The sequence below is a fragment of the Ranitomeya variabilis genome, chromosome 2, assembly GCF_051348905.1.
Source record: "Ranitomeya variabilis isolate aRanVar5 chromosome 2, aRanVar5.hap1, whole genome shotgun sequence".
Lineage (NCBI taxonomy): Eukaryota > Metazoa > Chordata > Amphibia > Anura > Dendrobatidae > Ranitomeya > Ranitomeya variabilis.
This window is the reverse complement of record NC_135233.1, coordinates 995,460,138-995,482,365: the sequence shown is the minus strand read 5'-3', so window position 1 is coordinate 995,482,365 and position 22,228 is coordinate 995,460,138. Positions and strand designations below refer to the sequence as shown.

Sequence of the window (22,228 nt, the reverse complement as noted above, 5' to 3'; positions counted from 1 at the left end):
ACAATACACAGGGAGGGTTCACATAATTCATCAATTCAGTTCAAGCACTGATATTACTCCAAACTGATGATTCCTGAAGCCCTGTCTGACTGATTGAATGGGTGTGCAGTATTTTGCCTTCCGACATTGGTTTGTTACTAAAAGATTGAGAGTCTCCATGATAATTATTTACAATGGAAATCTCAGTTGCATTTCTGATTACCTTTCTGGTTATATGGATAGTATCATTAAAGTTTATCTTCCATTAGACACTTATGTCACTACACTGTTGCACAATATTCTTGGGGTTTTGTGTTTTTTTTCTTCCTTGTGCAATAATTCTAAGTCTTTTTGCAGATTTATGTTTAGTGCATTTTTACCAACCACATACTTCCTGAATTCATATTCTTTTGCATGTTTGTCACACTTAAATGTTTCAGATCACCAAACAAATTTAAATATTACTAAATAGATATAATCCAAAAAAAACGAAGGCAGCATTCCAATAGAAAAAAAAGATGTGGTTTATTGGCCCATGTGTGACGTTTCAGTCCAAAATGTGGACCTTTCTCAAGCAGGGAGATAGCTCTAAAATAAAGTGCTGAGTGCTGATTTGACAGGATAGTTGGAACCCGTGTACTTGCTGGCTAATGTGCTTGGTCAATTAAGCAGCTGGGTGTGCAGTATGAGCAGGAGTAGCAAGACAGGGGTCAATGAGTGGTAATGGTTCAATCAATGAAGACACTGGAGGTGTGCACTAAATATATGGTGGTGACAGTTATTATTGGTCCCTTCTGAGGCTAAATGCTAGATACGAGATATGGTGCACTTACTAGTGAAGCCCAGTGATCAGATGAATAGACAGCATGAAGGTGCTGAGCGGTGGAGATTCAGGCATTCAGTGAGCTGGATGAGAACGCCGACACCTCACGCACTCTGGCCGGAAGCAGCTCTGAGGGTAGCGGCGTGAGAAAAAAAGAAAATTTATTTATTTATTTATTATTTTTTCACCACTGTTTTCATCAAATTTAAATATTAGATGAATTGAAAATATAGAGACTATATTTTGTTAGCCATTAAAAGGTATCACACCTACAAGATTCCTATTTTGTTTCTCCCACTGAGAGGATGCTATAGCTTGAGGTTACGAACAGATGGCCGAATATCCTCCTTCCAGGTCCTGAAGTAGCAAAGCAGCCCCAGACCATCACACTACAACCACCATATTTTACTGTTGGTATGATCCTTTTCTGAAATGCTATGTTATTTCTGCACCTGATACAATGGGACATAGATCGTCCAAAAAGTTCAACTTTTGTCTTGTCAGTCCACAGAGTGTTCTCCTCTAGGAGAATTATCAAGAGGTTTTTTGGCATAAGAGAGACGAGCCTCTATGTTCTTATTGCTCAGCAGTGGTTTTCGCCTTGGAACTCTGTCATTCAGGCCATTTTTGTTCAGCCTTTCTTACGGTGGAGTCATGAACACTGACCTTAACTGAGGTAAGTGAGGCCTGCAGTTCCTTTGATGTTGGGGTCTTTTGTGACCTCTTGGATAAGTTGTCGCTGTACTCTTGGAATAATTTTGGTATGCCGGCCACTCCTGAGAAGGTTCACCACCGTTCCATGTTTTCTTGATTTCTGCATAATGGCTCTCACTGTTCTTTGCTGGAGTCCCAAAGCTTGAGAAATGGCTTTATAACCTTTTCCAGACTGATTGATCTCAATTACTCTATTTCTCAATTGTTACAGAGTTTCTTTGGATCGAGGCATTATGTCTAGCTTTTGAGAATCTTTTCTACTTCACTTTGTCAGGCAGGTTCTTTTTAAGTTATTTCTTGATTGAGAACTTGGTGTGGCAGTAATAAGGCCTGCCTGTGGCTTGGAAATTTAAACTCAGTTTCCCAAAGATATGATAAACCACAGGTAATCTATGTTTTAAGGGGGAAGGGGCAATTACTTTTTCCCACAGGGCCCTGTAGGTTTGGATTTCCTTTTCCCTTAATAAAGACCTTCATTTAAAAGCTGAATTTTGTGTTTACTTATGTTATCTTTGTCTAATATTTTAATTTGTTTGATGATCATTTAAGTGTGACAAACAGGAATAAGAAATCAGGAAGAAGGCAAACACTTTTTTCACACAACTGTATACATACATGAAAGCAAAGCACAACAAGGCTGTGAATTGCTGATGAAGCTCAGCCCTATGAGCTGTATTAGCAGTGCTATTGACTTTCAATTATATTTTTATTATGCTTTTTGAACAATTATATAACCATATAACTATGCAATTATACAAATGATTATGCAAATGGGTGTTAACAAATTATCACCTATCCGCATTATACTGGAATCCTAGAAGCTCCCACAAAAACCAAGAATGGAGCACTGCAGATCTTCATCTGAATTGATCGGAAGTTGAACATGTGCACCACTGCTCCATTTATTGTCTATGGGACTGCTTACTGTTTTATTATTGAGAAACATTATTCACTCAGGACTTCATAGTAGTGGCAAGTAGCAGAATTTTTTAATCTGTTTTAAGGAAATTTAGATAAAAAATGGAGCTGCTACTAGTACACAAATATACCATATAGAAAATTAACAGTTCAAGACTAGGTCTGTTGTGAATTTGCTTTTTGCTCCCTCTAGTGGTTACTAGTTTTTTGACTCTGGTTTTTCTGTCATTCCTTTTATCCGCACCTGGGTCGTTAGTTAGGGGTGTTGCTATATAAGCTCCCTGGACCTTCAGTTCAATGCCTGGCAACGTAGTTATCAGAGCTAGTCTGCTGTGCTCTTGTCTACTGATCCTGGTTCCAGTTATATCAGCTAAGTCTGCCTTTTGCTTTTTGCTATTTGTTTTGGTTTTGTATTTTTGTCCAGCTTGTTCCAAATCTATATCCTGACCTTTGCTGGAAGCTCTAGGGGGCTGGTGTTCTCCCCCCGGACCGTTAGACGGTTCGGGGGTTCTTGAATTTCCAGTGTGGATTTTGATAGGGTTTTTGTTGACCATATAAGTTACCTTTCTTTATTCTGCTATCAGTAAGCGGGCCTCTCTGTGCTAAACCTGGTTCATTTCTGTGTTTGTCATTTCCTCTTACCTCACCGTCATTATTTGTGGGGGGCTTCTATCCAGCTTTGGGGTCCCCTTCTCTGGAGGCAAGAAAGGTCTTTGTTTTCCTCTACTAGGGGTAGCTAGATTCTCCGGCTGGCGCGTGTCATCTAGAATCAACGTAGGAATGATCCCCGGCTACTTCTAGTGTTGGCATTAGGAGTAGATATATGGTCAACCCAGTTACCACTTCCCTATGAGCTGGATTTTTGTATTCTGCAGACTTCCACGTTCCTCTGAGACCCTCGCCATTGGGGTCATAACAGTTTGCCAGGCCAGTATTAAATGTTTAATGCATTGCAGAAGAGGGATTATAAGAAAGAAGATTCTGAGTTTTTTTTTTTTTCTTCTTCCCCTTTACCTCAGAGTGGCTATGCTTGCTGCAGACATGAATGTCCAGACCTTGATTACAAGTGTGGACCAGCTGGCTACTCGTGTGCAGGGCATACAAGACTATGTTATCAGAAATCCTAGGTCAGAACCTAAAATACCGATTCCTGAACTGTTTTCCGGAGACAGGTTTAAGTTTAGGAATTTCGTGAATAATTGTAAATTGTTTTTGTCCCTGAGACCCTGTTCATCTGGAGATTCTGCTCAGCAAGTAAAAATTGTTATTTCGTTCTTACGGGGCGACCCTCAGGATTGGGCTTTTTCGCTGGCGCCAGGAGATCCGGCATTGGCTGATCTTGATGCGTTTTTTCTGGCGCTCGGTTTACTTTATGAGGAACCCAATCTTGAGATTCAGGCAGAAAAGGCCTTGCTGGCTATGTCTCAGGGGCAGGACGAGGCTGAAGTGTATTGCCAAAAATTTCGGAAATGGTCCGTGCTGACACATTGGAACGAGTGTGCACTGGCCGCTAATTTTAGAAATGGCCTTTCTGAAGCCATTAAGAATGTTATGGTGGGTTTTCCCATTCCCACAGGTCTTAATGATACTATGGCACTGGCTATTCAAATTGACCGGCGGTTGCGGGAGCGCAAAACCGCAAATTCCCTCATGGTGTTGTCTGAACAGACACCTGATTTAATGCAATGTGATAGAATCCTGACTAGAAATGAGCGGAAAATTCATAGACGCCGGAATGGCTTGTGCTACTACTGTGGTGATTCTACACATGTTATCTCAGCATGCTCTAAACGTATAGCTAAGGTTGTTAGTCCTGTCACCGTTGGTAATTTGCAACCTAAATTTATTCTGTCTGTAACTTTGATTTGCTCACTGTCATCTTATCCTGTCATGGCATTTGTAGATTCAGGTGCTGCCCTGAGTCTCATGGATCTCTCATTTGCTAAGCGCTGTGGTTTTACTCTTGAACCATTAGAAAATCCTATTCCTCTTAGGGGTATTGATGCTACACCATTGGCAGCAAATAAACCGCAGTATTGGACACAGGTTACCATGTGCATGACTCCTGAACACCGCGAGGTGATACGTTTCCTGGTTTTACATAAAATGCATGATTTGGTTGTTTTAGGGCTGCCATGGTTACAGACCCATAATCCAGTCCTGGACTGGAAGGCTATGTCAGTCTCAAGTTGGGGCTGTCGTGGTATTCATGGGGATTCCCTGCCTGTGTCTATTGCTTCTTCTACGCCTTCGGAAGTTCCGGAGTATTTGTCTGATTATCAGGATGTCTTCAGTGAGTCTGAGTCCAGTGCACTGCCTCCTCATAGGGACTGTGACTGTGCGATAGATTTGATCCCAGGCAGTAAATTTCCTAAGGGAAGACTGTTTAATCTGTCGGTACCTGAACATACCGCTATGCGTTCATATATCAAGGAGTCTCTGGAGAAAGGACATATTCGTCCGTCTTCTTCCCCTCTTGGTGCGGGATTCTTTTTTGTGGCAAAAAAGGACGGATCTTTGAGACCTTGTATTGATTATCGGCTTTTAAATAAGATCACTGTCAAATTTCAGTATCCTTTACCGCTGTTGTCTGACTTGTTTGCCCGGATTAAGGGTGCCAAGTGGTTCACCAAGATAGACCTTCGTGGTGCGTACAACCTTGTGCGCATTAAGCAAGGTGATGAATGGAAAACCGCATTCAATACGCCCGAAGGTCATTTTGAGTACTTGGTGATGCCTTTTGGGCTCTCCAATGCGCCTTCAGTTTTTCAGTCCTTTATGCATGACATTTTCCGGAAGTATCTGGATAAATTTTTGATTGTTTATCTGGATGATATTTTGTTTTTTTCTGATAATTGGGATTCGCATGTGGAGCAGGTCAGGTTGGTCTTTAAAATTTTGCGTGAAAATTCTTTGTTTGTCAAGGGCTCAAAGTGTCTCTTTGGTGTACAGAAGGTTCCCTTTTTGGGGTTCATTTTTTCCCCTTCTGCTGTGGAGATGGACCCAGTCAAGGTCCGAGCTATTCTTGATTGGACTCAGCCCTCGTCAGTTAAGAGTCTTCAGAAGTTCTTGGGCTTCGCTAACTTCTACCGTCGTTTTATCGCTAATTTTTCTAGCATTGTGAAACCTTTGACGGATATGACCAAGAAGGGCTCCGATGTAGCTAACTGGGCTCCTGCTGCCGTGGAGGCTTTCCAGGAGTTGAAACGCCGGTTTACTTCGGCGCCTGTTTTGTGCCAGCCTGACGTCTCACTTCCCTTTCAGGTTGAGGTGGATGCTTCGGAGATTGGGGCAGGGGCCGTTTTGTCGCAGAGAGGCCCTGGTTGCTCTGTTATGAAACCTTGTGCCTTTTTCTCTAGGAAGTTTTCGCCTGCCGAGCGAAATTATGATGTGGGCAATCGGGAGTTGTTGGCCATGAAATGGGCATTTGAGGAGTGGCGTCATTGGCTCGAGGGTGCTAAGCATCGTGTGGTGGTCTTGACTGATCACAAAAATCTGATGTATCTCGAGTCTGCTAAACGCCTTAATCCGAGACAGGCCCGCTGGTCATTGTTTTTCTCCCGCTTTGATTTTGTTGTCTCGTATTTACCAGGTTCAAAGAATGTGAAGGCCGATGCTCTTTCTAGGAGCTTTGTGCCTGATGCTCCTGGAGTCGCGGATCCTGTTGGTATTCTTAAAGATGGAGTTATCTTGTCAGCTATTTCTCCGGATCTGCGACGTGTGTTGCAGAGATTTCAGGCTGATAGGCCTGAGTCTTGTCCACCTGACAGACTGTTTGTCCCGGATAAGTGGACCAGCAGAGTCATTTCCGAGGTTCATTCCTCGGTATTGGCAGGTCACCCGGGAATTTTTGGCACCAGAGATCTGGTGGCCAGGTCCTTTTGGTGGCCTTCCTTGTCAAGGGATGTGCGGTCATTTGTGCAGTCCTGTGGGACTTGTGCTCGAGCTAAGCCTTGCTGTTCTCGTGCCAGCGGTTTGCTCTTGCCCTTGCCTGTCCCGAAGAGACCTTGGACACATATCTCCATGGATTTCATTTCTGATCTTCCGCTATCTCAGGGCATGTCCGTTATCTGGGTGATATGTGATCGCTTCTCTAAGATGGTCCATTTGGTTCCTTTGCCTAAGCTGCCTTCCTCTTCCGATCTGGTTCCTGTGTTTTTCCAGAACGTGGTTCGTTTGCACGGCATCCCTGAGAATATTGTGTCAGACAGAGGATCCCAGTTCGTTTCCAGGTTCTGGCGATCCTTTTGTAGTAGGATGGGCATTGATTTGTCGTTTTCGTCTGCTTTCCATCCTCAGACTAATGGACAGACGGAGCGAACCAATCAGACTTTGGAGGCTTATTTGAGGTGTTTTGTCTCTGCTGATCAGGACGATTGGGTGACATTCTTGCCGTTGGCTGAGTTTGCCCTTAATAATCGGGCTAGTTCCGCCACCTTGGTTTCGCCTTTTTTCTGCAACTCTGGTTTCCATCCTCGCTTTTCTTCGGGTCATGTGGAGCCTTCTGACTGTCCTGGGGTGGATTCTGTGGTGGATAGGTTGCAGCAGATCTGGAATCATGTGGTGGACAACTTGAAGTTGTCACAGGAGAAGGCTCAGCGCTTTGCCAACCGCCGCCGCGGTGTGGGTCCCCGACTACGCGTTGGGGATTTGGTATGGCTTTCTTCCCGCTTTGTTCCTATGAAGGTCTCCTCTCCCAAATTTAAACCTCGTTTTATTGGGCCTTACAAGATATTGGAAATCCTTAATCCTGTATCTTTTCGTCTGGATCTTCCTGTGTCGTTTGCTATTCACAATGTATTTCATAGGTCCTTGTTGCGGCGGTACATTGTGCCTGTAGTTCCTTCTGCTGAGCCTCCTGCTCCGGTGTTGGTTGAGGGCGAGTTGGAGTACGTGGTGGAGAAGATCTTGGATTCTCGCCTCTCCAGGCGGAGGCTTCAGTACCTGGTCAAGTGGAAGGGCTATGGTCAGGAGGATAATTCCTGGGTGGTCGCCTCTGATGTTCATGCGGCCGATTTAGTTCGCGCCTTTCATGCCGCTCATCCTGATCGCCCTGGTGGTCGTGGTGAGGGTTCGGTGACCCCTCACTAAGGTGGGGGTACTGTTGTGAATTTGCTTTTTGCTCCCTCTAGTGGTTACTAGTTTTTTGACTCTGGTTTTTCTGTCATTCCTTTTATCCGCACCTGGGTCGTTAGTTAGGGGTGTTGCTATATAAGCTCCCTGGACCTTCAGTTCAATGCCTGGCAACGTAGTTATCAGAGCTAGTCTGCTGTGCTCTTGTCTACTGATCCTGGTTCCAGTTATATCAGCTAAGTCTGCCTTTTGCTTTTTGCTATTTGTTTTGGTTTTGTATTTTTGTCCAGCTTGTTCCAAATCTATATCCTGACCTTTGCTGGAAGCTCTAGGGGGCTGGTGTTCTCCCCCCGGACCGTTAGACGGTTCGGGGGTTCTTGAATTTCCAGTGTGGATTTTGATAGGGTTTTTGTTGACCATATAAGTTACCTTTCTTTATTCTGCTATCAGTAAGCGGGCCTCTCTGTGCTAAACCTGGTTCATTTCTGTGTTTGTCATTTCCTCTTACCTCACCGTCATTATTTGTGGGGGGCTTCTATCCAGCTTTGGGGTCCCCTTCTCTGGAGGCAAGAAAGGTCTTTGTTTTCCTCTACTAGGGGTAGCTAGATTCTCCGGCTGGCGCGTGTCATCTAGAATCAACGTAGGAATGATCCCCGGCTACTTCTAGTGTTGGCGTTAGGAGTAGATATATGGTCAACCCAGTTACCACTTCCCTATGAGCTGGATTTTTGTATTCTGCAGACTTCCACGTTCCTCTGAGACCCTCGCCATTGGGGTCATAACATAGGTCATTTTTCCCTGTTCATGACTGCCACACTTTTGAGGATTTTTTTAACATTAGTAGTGTTCACTAGGTACATGAGAGTTCCTAAATTTTTCTAATTCTAAATTTGTTTTTCAGATGTTTAAAAAATGTTTGCCTTTGTTTATTCATGATATGTGGAGTCGAATTTTTATGTCATTTTTTATTCTTTATTTCTATTTTACAATTTCAAGGGTGATGGGGTGAATAAAAAAATTAAGAAAAAGTAAATACATGCCTGTTTTTAACAACGGGGCCAGAAACAGAGATTTGGATTTTCAACAATTTTTGTTTATCATTTTTTATCATTTTATTTTCTGTTTTTTATTTATTTTTTCTCACATCCCCCATTCAACCCTTGAGGCCATTAAGACCTTTGGGGTGCACTGCAACCTTTAAATACATTTTTATATATTTGATTTTCCCTGTAACTGAGGTTGCCTTATTAACCTCCAGTTATAGGGTAAATTCAGGCTCTTGCCAACACTGCAGAGCTGATCTGAATCTGTTAGGACTCAAGCTCCGGTTCCTACCCTCCACTTTGTAATCACATAATTGCTAGGATGTGAGGATGAAATGCTGTCAATTCTTCCAAATCTGCATACACAGCACTCATTCAGTACTGTGTATACAATAGTCAGGAAGGCAAAGATAGTAAAAAATCATCTCTGCCTTCTCTATGGCGAGCCTGGCTGTGCCTGAAAACTGGCTCCCTGCTCCCGCAGCTATAGAAACAAACTTGTGCAGTTGCTTAATATGCAATGACGATTTAAAATGTTATTGCAGACTGCCCATATTCTTAAAGGGAATGCCCGCTACTTGGGCAACCCCTTCTAAATCACTATATTCCCTCTTATAAAATAATGACAGCTATACTCACCTGTGGTGCTGACACCATCCCAGCAGTGTCGGCACTGGCTCTCCCGGGGCTCGCATGACATAACAATCCCTGCTGCCAATCAATGGCCACTTCACTGTCCCCTTCTTCGGACAACTCAGATATCCTGAAGAAGCCAAAGAGCAGCCGCAGCTCTAAATTACTCCAAATGTCGTTACGTCTGAAGGAGGAAGGATGACTTTGATTTTTTTGGTTAATAAATGGGTACAAGATGGTTGGGGAGTGTTAATTTCAATTAAAGAACTTTACTCTGTGTGTGTCTATGTTAAATTTGACTATGGGGTTAGTAATGGGGATGTCTGATAGACACCATTCCATTACTAACCCCTGGGCTTGATGTCAGTGGAAATAAAACAGCTAACTTCAACCCCAAAACTATTACCCCACTTGCCACCACACCAGGGCAATTGGGAAGAGCCAAGGCTAAGTGCCAGAACTAGTGCATTTAATAGAGGCATCATTTTGGGGGTGGCAGAGGGCTGATATTGTTAGTCTGGAAGATGGCCAATATCTACTGCTCCGTCCCAGCCTGTTAACATCACCCCACAGCTGTCTGTTCAGCTTTTGCTGGTTAGTAAATATAGAGAGGACCACCACATCATTTTTGGAGGGTCCCCCTTTAATAGCCAGTAAAGGTTAAGCAAACAGCAGTGAGCTGTTATCAATAGGCGGTGAACCATTATGGCTATTGACCCCTTCCCAGTATAATAAAACCAACCCTCAGCTAGTTAGGAAAATTAAGGGGTCCCCATGGTGTTTTTTTAAAATCATTTATTTAATACACGAGATACACAGACTGCCGGTGCTGATTACAAGTCTCATCAGTGTCACCTGGTCTCACTGATCACAGAGAGACCAGGTGACAATGATGAGAGCTGAATTCAGCACCCAGCGCCTGGAAACAGAACTAACTGTACTGCTTTTCCCAGGTGCTGATACGTGTCACACTCATGACACACGGATATCATTAGTTTGTCATCAGTGTGCACGTGTGTAGGACATATTGCGGACCATGCTGCCGGCAAAAAAGTGGGTGTGTCAACGTGTTTTGCACATGGATACACAGTCAGTGGAAACACTGACATGTGTGCAGATCTATAGATTTGAATGCGTCTACATATGTAAGAGTCTCCGGTACGAGTGGAAACAGTCACCACACATACCGGAGACACTGATGTGTGAAAATAGCCTAAGAGAGCAGGTTTTGGCTGCATAAAAAACACAGCAATATACACTGTGCATGAACATGGCCTTACATCACCACAATGCATACTTTTGGGATACACTAGAATTCAGATTGCATGCCAGGCCGTCTCGCCCAATATCTGATCTCACAAATGTTCTTCTGAATGAATGGGAAAAAATTCCCATAGACACACTCCATAATCTTGTAGAAAACAGTATTTGTAAGCCAAAACCAGGAGTGATTGAGAAATGCAGAAGTGGAGATGTGTTTCTTTTCCGCTGACTGTTCCACTCCTAAATTTGGTTAACAATACTAGGAGCATGGGACTCCTACTCAATATAAGGAAGACAAAGATACTACTACTGCCAAGTATGACTGGGACACATTAAAATGGAAGGTGACAAATTGGAAGTTGTAAAGGACTTAAAGCTATGCGGATCAATGATCACTCATAATGCAGCAACTCAAGATGCAGAGAAGTCAATAGGGGAATAGCTACGGGTAAATCAAAAATGTAGTCACTGGACAAGGTCTTCATATCATGGAACATTTCAATGGCGATGAAGACAAGGATTGTATATAATATGTTTCTTTCTGTAGTAACATATGGATGCAAAAACGATAAAGAAATAAGACAGAAGAAGAATCTTTGAAATATGGTGCTGGAGAAGGATGCTATCAATACCATGGATGGCAAGATGAACAAACAAATCAATCTTGGAACAAATCGAGCCAGACATGTCAATAAAAGCAAGGATCACCAAGCTACGGCTTATCTATTTTAGACACAACATTCTAAGAAATCACTGGAGAAGGACATCATGGTCATAAGAAGGTGAAGAAGAAAACCAGAAACCTGGTGGCTTGATACAATCTAGATAATGGTGGAGAAGACCCTGGTGGACCTATCAAAACTTGAACAACATCGATCTTCCTACAGAGGTTCATCCATCAAGTCACCATGGCTCGGCTTATAATAATAATAATGCAAAATACTGACCAAATGCTGAATATGTGAACATGGCATGAAGGTAACAATGTATATGTTTTTCAATACTTTTGTCCATATAGTGCATATTAAAAAAGTATTTCAACTTTGGTAGAAAAATGTTTGCTGATGCATAAAGTAAAAAACAAAGCCAGGGAGTACTCACATTCTGCCAATCCAGTGCTGACTCCCCATCCCTGCTTTCGTCTCCATGTTTTGGCTGCAATAGTTAAATCATGACTACAGTGACTTATACTGCTGCAGTCAATCACTGAGCTCATCTGCTTTGCCAGTGTAGATATCAGCAAATGTTTTTGGACCACTATTCAAAAATCCTTTTTGCTTAGGTCACGTTCACACGTTGAACATTTGGTCGGTATTTAACATGAGTATTTTGAAGCTAAAACCAAGAATGAGTGAAAAACGCAGAAGCGGTGCACGTTTTTCTATTATACTTTTCTTTTGATTTCTCCACTGATTTTGGCTTACAAATACTTAAGTAAAATACAGACCAAATACTGAAGGTGCGAATGTGGCCTTTCAATTCCAGAAAAGTGAATAGGATTTATAGAAATATGATGCCCACTGTGCTTTTTTTACTTGCATAAGCTCATCTGCAGTGCGTGTTTCAAATGCGCAATATTACAATTTCTCCTGCGGGTATGCTGAGTTTTATCTGTGGATTTTTCCCATAGACTGGCATTAGATGCAGAAAATCCAAAAGTAAAAATGCACATGTGATTTTAGTGCGTTTCCGCAGCAAAAATGCATGTAATCCGCACACAACCGTATCAATAAGGCTTTGTTAAAGCAAAATTTCATGAAGCGTGGAAAACAAAACAAATTTATTTAAAATATGACATACCAACAAAAGACAAAAAATACAGAGTCAAAAATGCTATAAAAATCCTTGTAATCCGCACATGACTGTATCAATAAAGTTTTGTCAAAGCCAAATACCAGGAAGTATCAAAACAAAGCAGCTTTATTTAAAAAGTGACAAACCAGGAAGAGACAAAAAAAGCAACATCAAAAATGCGATAATGACGCATGTAAAAAAAAAACAAATTACTCAAAAACAAAACACAAGGAAAAAACGCAAGTAAACTACCGTAATTTATCTAATAGGTGCAGGTGCAGAGATGGTGCAGTAATCTGCAACATCAAAAACTCACTAGAAGCTGATCATCGGAACGTAGGCTCTTAAATGATTAATTATCACAAAAGGAATCATGATTTTTCGTTGTCCTTCCCCCACAAAAACCTAGAATACTATGGTTTAACCCCTGCTGTGAGTATGCATCTTCACTTTTTCCTTTTATGTTGAAATTTCTGAAATGTGTGTTACGTAGTGAATGTGACAAATTTCATTTTGCCCAAAATGCCTGTTGTCATAAAATGGAAAGTGACTTTTTAATTATAAAGGTAATACTGATAATAATGATAATAAAAACACATATTACAGCACATAGAAGCTTAGCTATGAGAACACACAATTGCACATAACCTGTGGCTGTCCAGCACAACAGTGCAGCGTAGGTGCTGATTCCTGTGCTCGAAGGAGACGTTTTGTGATGTCGAACATATCTTTTCATTACAATTTCCATAATAGCGATCACGATGGTTTGTATTTTTCAAGGAACATTCTAAAACTTGATTTGCTTCTATTGATCTTGGTGGACGCAATATGGTCTCTCTAGCAAGTGCTCTGTGTGTGTAACTTGAGTCTCAAGGATTGTGCTCATGCCTTTTAATACTTTGGAGCTATACATAGCACATAACAGATGAAGCTGAGATCTGGGGTCAGGAAATTGCTGTAAATTATTACTCAGTCACATTCCACCATACAGCCTCTATGTAAAGTCACTCAAATGTGAGGAAAACCATGCAAACCTAAAATTGTTAGCACACAACAAAACCACACACATCAATACAGTGGAGTTTTCTAGTTCTATCAGAAGCCATTCTAGCATTATGTAACTGCAGGTGCAGTACAGAGAACCATGGTTTTTCCACTTTGCCGGTTTCGTTTCTGCAGATGATGTGAAAAAAATGTATCTGATCAAAACTTAAATACAATTGTGGTTTCTAGTTCACTATATTGGAAAGTTTGTCTGTTGTGGGTTCTCATATAGCAACAGGGTGTGATCTACCATAGAGCAGCCCAAAATAATGCAGCCCATTGGCTCATTCATTACATTTGAGAGTTTTCATAACATCCTAGGCTTTGTTCACATGCAGCATTTTTGCAGCTTTTTTTTTTTTAACCAAAATCTACTTTCTTGGCAACTAAATCGTTTTGTTGAAAAAGCAGGTTTTGTTGCCTTATTATTGCTTTTTTTGTTGCATCTATTTTTTTTTTCCTGAGGATTACACGTGTGATGTGTCTACAGGACATTTAGTAAAATTAGTTTTTATTCGTTCAAAAACAGCTAAACAGCTGCAAAAACACTGAAAGAATTGACGCCTCAGTTCTCAAATCCAGTTAAGAAAAAAAAATCAAGCATGTGCATAAGATTTCTGAAATTTCACAGTTTTTGCTGGTACTCAGGGGTGAACATTGATGCAACCTCTGCAGCCACACAGGGGTCCAAGAGATAAGGGGGCCCGTTTTTGCCTCTCAACAGATGGAATGGTGCAGTATGATTAAATATTCAGCTAATTTACCAGTATGATCATTTGGTGTCTTTTTAACACAGGGTATTGTTTCTGTGTCAAAAACACAGCATCTTAGGCCACGTTCACACATTAAGTATTTGGTGAGATTTTTACCTCAGTATTTGTTGTAAGCCAAAACCTTGAGTGGGTGTTAAATACAGAAGTGGTGATGTGTTTCTATTACACTTTTCCTTTGATTGCTCCACTACTCATTTTGGCTTACAAATACTTAGGTAAAATACTGACCAAATATTGAAGATGTGAATGTGGCCTTACAGTTAAAGCAAAGTGGATGGGATTTATAGAAATCTCCTGCCCACTGTGCTGTTATTTGACTCAGCATAATCTGACCTGTGGTGCGTGTTTCAAAGACACAACGTGTTCATTTCTCTTGCGAGTACCCTGAGTTTTCTGTGCAGATTTTCCCCATAGGCCGGGGTCACACTTGCAAGTACAATGCGAGAAAGTTGAGCATCAATACCCGGTGTTGTCGCCGCCACTCGTGACCGGAGCATGCGCTGCATGTATTTCTATGCAGCTGAATGCTCCGGTCCCGAGTGTCGGCGGCAGTACAGGGTATTGAGGCGAGAGACTTGTGCGAGTTTCTCGCATTGCACTTGCAAGTGAGACACGGGCCATAGACTTGCATTCGATGTGGATAATTTGCAGTTAAAAATGCACATGTGTTTTTAGTGCATTTCCGAGGCGGAAACACATCAAAAACGCATTTGCAACTAAGTATATCAATAAATTTTTGTCAAAACCAAATACCAGCAAGCATGAAAAACCAAGTAGCTTAATTTAAAGCATGATACATAAAAGAGACAAAAAACACAGAGTCAAAAACGCAATTAAAATGCATATTAAAAAACTGCACACAAAAATGCAATGAAAAACAGCAAGTAACCTTATTCAAATAAATAATAATAATAATAATAATAATAACTAGATGGGCATTTCCTGAAGGAAATACATGGTGCTTGAACAGCGCTGCCAGCTTTACAGCAGTGTATCAGGTGTCGACTGTAAGAAAGTAAAGTTAGAATATGAATGTTGTGTATAGCGATGGCACAACCTGGGATGGGTTATATATGCAGCCAATGGGAGTGATGTAGTGATGTCACCATCATATAATATTGGGTGCAGGCTAAAGGATCTGTGTGATGTCACCACCATTTGCTTCAAGGGGACGCTGGGACCCACAATGATGAAATGAACGGGGTCCGGACACTTGTGAAGAACAGGCAGACTGTCCTAGGCCTGTTTCACACGTCAGTGGCTCCGGTACGTGTGGTGACAGTTCTCTCACGTACCGGAGACACTGACTCATGTAGACACATTAACATAAATGTGTCTCTCCACATGTCAGCGTGTTTTCACGAACTGTGTGTCCGTTTGAAAAACACGGAGACATGTCAGTGTTCGTGGGAGCGCACGTATCACACGAACCCATTAAAGTCAATGGGTCCGTGTAAACACGTACCGCACACAGATGCTGTCCGTGTGTCGTTCGTGTGCCGACTGAGGACCACACGGACAGTGCAGGAGACAGCGCTAGAGTTAAGCGCTGTCCCCCCTACATGTGGTGCTGAAGCCGGAATTCATACCTTCTTCCCAGCAGCGTTCGCTGGAGAGAAGGAATGAAAAATCATGTTTTTTTGTTTTTTTTTGTTTAAAATAAAGTTCCCGGTAACCTCCTCCCTCCCACCCACTGTGCGCCCGCCCGCTGGAAATAAAATACTCACCCAGCTCCCTCGATGCTTCCTCTCAGCGTCGCAGCTTGTCCTGTATGAGCGGTCACGTGGTGCCCCTCATTACAGTGATGAATATGCGGCTCCACCTCCTATAGGGATGGAGCCGCATATTCATCACTGTAATGAGCGGCACCACGTTACCGCTCATATAGGACAAGCTGCGACGCTGAGAGGAAGCATCGAGGGAGCTGGGTGAGTATTTTATTTCCAGCGGGTGGGCGCACGGGGTGGGAGGGGGGAGGTTACCGGGAACTTTATTTTAAACAAAAAAAAACATGATTTTTCATTCCTTCTCTCCAGCGAACGCTGCTGGGAAGAAGGTATGAATTCCGGCTTCAGCACCCAAAGCAGGGGACAACGCTTAACTGTAGCGCTGTCTCCTGCACGGTCCGTCAGTCGGCACACTGTCGGCACACAGGCGGCACATGGCTGCCGCACGTGTGCCACACTGATGTGCCATGTGAGCACACGGACACACGGACAAGGATAACTCTGGTACTGATTTTTCCGGTACCGGAATTATCTGGACGTGTGAGACTGGCCTTAGGCAGTCTGTATGTAAGAAATTGTGGCTGCTCATTTTGACTTATTGATTTCACTAGAAATTCTGATTGCAACAAATAATCTCTCTAGCAGCAAGTTCTCACAGGTAGAGTCTGCTAATGTAAAGTCTGTTTGCTTTTGGCAGATTTTAATAGGGACGGCCATAATGGAAACAAACTATTTTTATGTGGCTAATGAAATCACATTTAGGGCTAGTACACACAGTCAGAATAAATAATCAGTCGAATTCGAATGTAAAAATCGGGTCGGATTGTGTGTGCTAGCCCTTATAAAGCACTGTATAAGTGTACACATACTACAGAATGATTACTTACATATAGCTTTAAAATCAAAGGAAAGCGAATTAGAATGTTTTATGCCAAGTCAGAGAACAGGAAGCCTGTGCTAGTACTGCACCACACACCAGATGCTCTTACGCTTCATGCCCCTTTGACAATATGAAGTAAAAACACAAACAACTATTTGTAAATGGGTGGTGGTGGCGACAGCTTTTAATAAATCAGAAACTCTCACATTTTAAAAACTAAAACCATTGAAATGGAACAGGAAGCAGGGTGCCACACAGACTTTTGGCGTGCACTAGTGCCTTCCCATATAATTTTATCCACTCCATAAAAGTATACCGTCAGGTGTGACTTAATAACAATACATCAAGAATAAACACCCAAAATGAAGCAACATGTAAACTATATATATATATATATATATATATATATATATATATATACCGTATTTTCCGGCATATAAGACGACTGGGCGTATAAGACGACCTCCCAACTTTTCCAGTTAAAATATAAAATCTTCTTAAAAGTCGGGGGTCTTCTTAAACGCCGTATGTCATCTTATAGGGCCGGTGAATATGTGCCTTTTGGCGTGGGGAGTGGTCCCGATGACTAAGACAGGGGGCGTCTCACAGTAAAGTGTGAGTGGAGTATATCCCCCTATTACCTCAATGCGGCAGCGTGGGGGTCTCTGTGCTGGGAGCGGCAGCTCCTCTTCGTGCCGTGGGTGCTTTGTGCCGTGGGTGCTCTGTGCCATGGGTGCTCTGTGCCGTGGGTGCTCTGTGCTGTGGGGCGGCGCATCTTCTTGCAGCGTCGGGGCTTCTCCGGCATCTCCTCCAGGCCCGGAGGCAGTCCGGCAGCCCCATTGCTGTGATGCGGTGGCCTCCGGGAAAATGGCCGCTGGGGGCGGCGCATGCTCAGATTCAGATCTCGTCTCCCGAGACCTCGGGAGACGAGATCTGAATCTGAGCAGCGGCCATTTTCCCGGAGGCCACCGCATCAAAGCAATGGGGCTGGCGGTGCCTCCGGGCCTGGAGGAGATGCCGGAGAAGCCCCGACACTGCAAGAAGATGCGTCGCCGCCGCCGCCCCACAGCACCCACGGCACGAAGATGCGCCGCCGCCCCACAGCACAGAGCACCCACGGCACGAAGAGGAGCTGCCGCTCCCAGCACAGAGACCCCCACGCTGCCGCAATGAGGTAATAGGAGGATATACTCCACTCACACTTTACTGTGAGACACCCCCTGTCTTAGTCATCGGGACCACTCCCCCCCACCCACCATATGCACATTTTATCTGTACCCAGCGTATAAGACGACCCCCGACTTTTAAGATTGTGAGGGGTTAAAAAGTCGTCTTATACGCCGGAAAATACGGTACTTATTTTCTTTTTTATATTATCATATATTCTTTATATAATATACCTTTTTTTTTCGTTCTTTTTTTATAAAGGGGGGGTTACAATAAAATCCATAAATACAGAGTTCATAACAATACATGGGTTGGAGGGCAGGACAGAAAACACACCTGGTGGGAAGAGAAGAATTCTTATGCTGTACACGCTATATCCAATGTCTGGAGCTGTGTCAAAGGACGTGACAAGATCTGATTAGTCCTTAAGGGTACTCTCACACACATCAACAGTCTGCAGATACTCGGCCGAGCAGCTGCTGTACGTGTCTGTACCCTGATAGACCGGGCTCGGTCAGTTGGAGAGATACATCACCACTGTAAATTAGTCATTTTAGTATCGTGCTCGGCCATTCATTGACGCTAGCACTCAACCGCGGCAATGAAGGTCTATGGCCATGGCCACCCACTCGGTCGAGCAGGTGGACGCAGCAGCCGCTCAGTGTAAGGGCAGCTTTCAATTGACAGCCACTCAGCCACAGCAGCGATCGACCACAGCTGAGCGGCTGTCAATTGACAAGTGTGAAGGTACTGTAAGGGAATATACCAGGCCATGACAGCAGGAGGTAAGCTAGCAATACCAATTAAATTTAAATTAAAGGAAAAGCATGCAAGGACAGCGAGCTAATCCTCATTATCAGCTCCACACTCAGTCCCTATGATCATGGTCTAAACAACCAGGAGTGCATTCAAAACTCTTTTTTAATGACAGACACAAAGACAAACTCTTGCCTGTACAAGGACTGGGACTGTGGGTAGATGATTTAAGCATAGGAATTAGTTCCAGAATACCCTTTTAAAGGGAACCTGTCACCCCCTCAGGCGTTTGTAACTAAAAGAGCCACCTTGTGCAGCACAAATGCTGCATTCTGACAAGGTGGCTCTTTTAGTTATGATGCCTGCACACGCTGAAATAATCACTTATAAAATGTGCCCCCTCTTACCCTGAAATCTCCAGGGAGGCGGTCTTTCCTTTCTAATCAGACGCAGCACAGCCATCACTTCAGGCCTGTGTGCGCCGGGCGCCGCCTCCTCTAGCTTCATTATCGTCCCCGGCGCCTGCGCTGTAAGTACAAAGGGCAGTGCAACTGCGCACGCCCGAAAAAAAAACCTTAATGCGCAGGCATCGGGGATGATAATGCAGCAATGCATTAATGTTTATATGATAATGTTTATATAGTCGATAGTTTTGCAACTGTATTTTTTCAGGGACAAATTGGCCAGACAGATGAGATTCAGTTAAACATAAAATGTCTGCTAGACACATTTCATGATGACTTCTTACATCATCAATGTGGGCTAACAGTCCTTCTATATTATGATGAATTATTTTCAGAGAAGGAGAACTTGGCCATGGGAGACAATTAAGTAAGGGCATAGCATTATTAACAACAGCTCTCTAGAAAGTGCCCAGGAAAAGTGGCTCTTTTTTATGCAACTGTCGCATGACAAAATCGTGCTGCAGGTGCATCCCCTTGATTTCAATGTGCCCATGCACACTGACAAACTTTCTCAGCGCGAAAGCAGCGAGAGAAATAAATTGTGGTCATGTCTTATCTTTGTGCAAGAGTCGCGTTCACACTACCCATTCAAATGAATGGGAAAGAAAAAAAATTGCCAAAAACATGCCAGGGCTGGCCAGCGCTGGCGATTTTTTCCCCTTTCTCCCATTGATTTCAATGGGCAGTGCGACACCTATCAAATTATGTGACTGGTGTCAAAAGTTGCAAAGTCAAATGAAGGTTGCAACCAAAAAGTCAACCGAATATCACAATCACTAATGTGCTTAAGCCCGTTTAAGCGCGTTAGTGCTGGGAAATTGCCCATTATAACCTACAGGAGCCTTGAAAATCGCTTGCAAAAACATCTGGCTGGGCATTTTTGCAGGTGATTTTAACATAGACGATTATAAAGGGGCCATGAAAAGTCCTAGAAAAGCATCAGGAGTAGGTGCAAAATACAAAATTGGTGCAAATCTTTCCAGTATAAATTTTGTCTTTGAGTTTCACTCCTGGTTTTCGCCTCCAAACATCAGTGAAAAATCAATGATCAAACTCTGCTGTATGCCTGAGACCTATGGATGTTTTCCCAAATTTACTGCAGACTGCAAAATTGTTGCAGACACGCAGCAAATCCAAAGCATTAGGGCCGTTTCACAGGGGCGATTTTTTGGCATGAGAATTACGGACAATTTTCTCTCTAAAAATCGTGACCCATTGTTGTCATTGGGCATATTCACATGTGGCCATGTGATGTCATGTGGCCATGTGAATACGGCCATTGAAAATAATAGGTTGTGATTTGTAGAGCTAAAATGTCCGGCAATATTCGCGCCAAAGAATCTCCTGTGTGAAACAACCTTATTGCCATAAAACCTGTAGCAAATCTGCTGGAATAAGCACGGCATAGTTCCCCCCTGGAAATTAATAACATAGGTGAAATACTGTATTTTAGGGCCGCGGGAAAGAAACAATGACATGCTCTATTTTTTGGCTCCCATCCCTTACATAATACTGTATGGCAAAATTTGCTGTGAGAAAAAAAAGGCAGCGATTTGTTAACTGCTCCTCTCACAAGTGTGAATACACCCTTAGGGCTGTCCCACACGTCCAGATAATTCCGGTACCGGAATAAATCGGTACCGGAGTTATCCGTGTCCGTGTGCCTGGGAACTCACGGAGGCCATACGTGCGGCACACGTGTGCCGCCCGTATGGCGAGTGGGTACCACACGGAGCGTGTGGTACCCACTCTGCATGGTGCTGAAGCTGCGATTCATATCTTCCCTGCAGCAACGTTTGCTGTAGAGAAAATATGAAGAATAGTGTTTAAAATAAAGATCCATGTGTCCGCCGCCCTCCCACCCCCTGTGCGCCCCCCCCCCGCTGGTCAGAAAATACTTACCCGCTCCCTCGCTGCTTCCTGGTCTGGCCGCGGCTTCTAGTGTATGCGGTCACGTGGGGCCGATCATTTACAGTCATGAATATGTGGCTCCACCTCCCATAGGGGCGGAGCCGACTATTCATGATTGTAAATGATCGGCCCCACGTCACCGCATACAGTAGGAGGCGTGGCCAGACCAGGAAGGAGCGAGGGAGCGGGTAAGTATTTTCTGACCAGCGGGGGGGCGCACAGGGGGTGGGGGGGCGACGGACACATGGATCTTTATTTTTAACACTATTCTTCATATTTTCTCTATAGCAAACGCTGCTACAGGGAAGATATGAATACCGGCTTCAGCACCATGTGGGGGGGACAGTGCTTACTGTAGCGCTGTCTCCTGCACGCACACGGACCCCAGACGGAGAATGTCCGTGTGAGGTCCGTGTTTTACGCGGACCCATTGACTCTATTGGGTCCGTGTAAAACGTGCGCTCCCACGAACACTGACATGTCTCCGTGTTTGGCACACGGAGACACGGTCCGCAAAAAATCAATGACATCTGCACAGATGCATTGATTTTTATGGGTCTACGTGTGTCAGTGTCTCCGGTACGTGAGGAAACTGTCACCTCACGTACCGGAATCACTGACGTGTGAAACCGGCCTTAGGGGCAGATTTACCTCAGTGGAAATTCCTTCAGAAATTCTGCTTTATGTTGTTCACCGAACACAGAAATTAGAAGGTGACCAGCAGATTAGGAAGAACAGGCCTCACACAGTGAAACTGCCTGACAGACAGCTCTAGTTGCCCCGACAACCAATCAGAGGTCAGCTTTCATTTTACCTCAGCAGTTTCAAATATGTAAGCTGACAACTGGTTGCTATGGACAACCAAAATGGTTTTACTCTGTGTCAATTTTCATTAATCAGGCCACTAACATTTGTTATAGAAATCAGGGAACCTTGTCACATACATTTCTTATAGCAGTGCAGTGGTCCCTATTTACTGAATAAAATTGTACAATTAGTACTAATACTAGTAAGTCCTTAAAGGGAACCTGTCACCCCCCAAAATTGATGGTGAGGTAAGCTCACCGTCATCAGGGGCTTATCTACAGCATTCTGTAATGCTGTAGATAAGCCCCCATGTTACCTGAAAGAAGAGAAAAAGCGTTTATAATATACTCACCTGGGCGGTCCCGCTGTGGTCCGTGGTCAAATGGGCGTCTCAGGTCCGCTCCGGTGCCTCCCATCTTCATTCCATGATGTCCTCTTCTGGTCTCTGCGCCGCGGCTT

General features: G+C 43.5%; 1 protein-coding gene across 5 annotated transcripts in view; it reads right to left on the bottom strand.

Moving 5' to 3' along the window:
- The window catches only part of LOC143808442 (beta-galactoside alpha-2,6-sialyltransferase 1-like), a 136,346-nt gene that overhangs the window by 78,588 nt on the left and 35,530 nt on the right, over positions 1-22,228 (bottom strand). Inside the window, exon 2 of one of the 5 annotated variants that reach the window (XM_077291118.1) lies at positions 813-931. The exons of 1 other annotated variant lie outside the window; for it this stretch is intronic. The gene's annotated coding sequence lies outside the window, so the exon portion shown is untranslated. Of the gene's footprint in view, positions 1-812; positions 932-12,875; positions 13,100-21,613; positions 21,722-22,228 lie in introns of those variants that run through there. 3 more of the 5 variants (XM_077291120.1, XM_077291117.1, XM_077291119.1) reach the window with 3 other exon arrangements.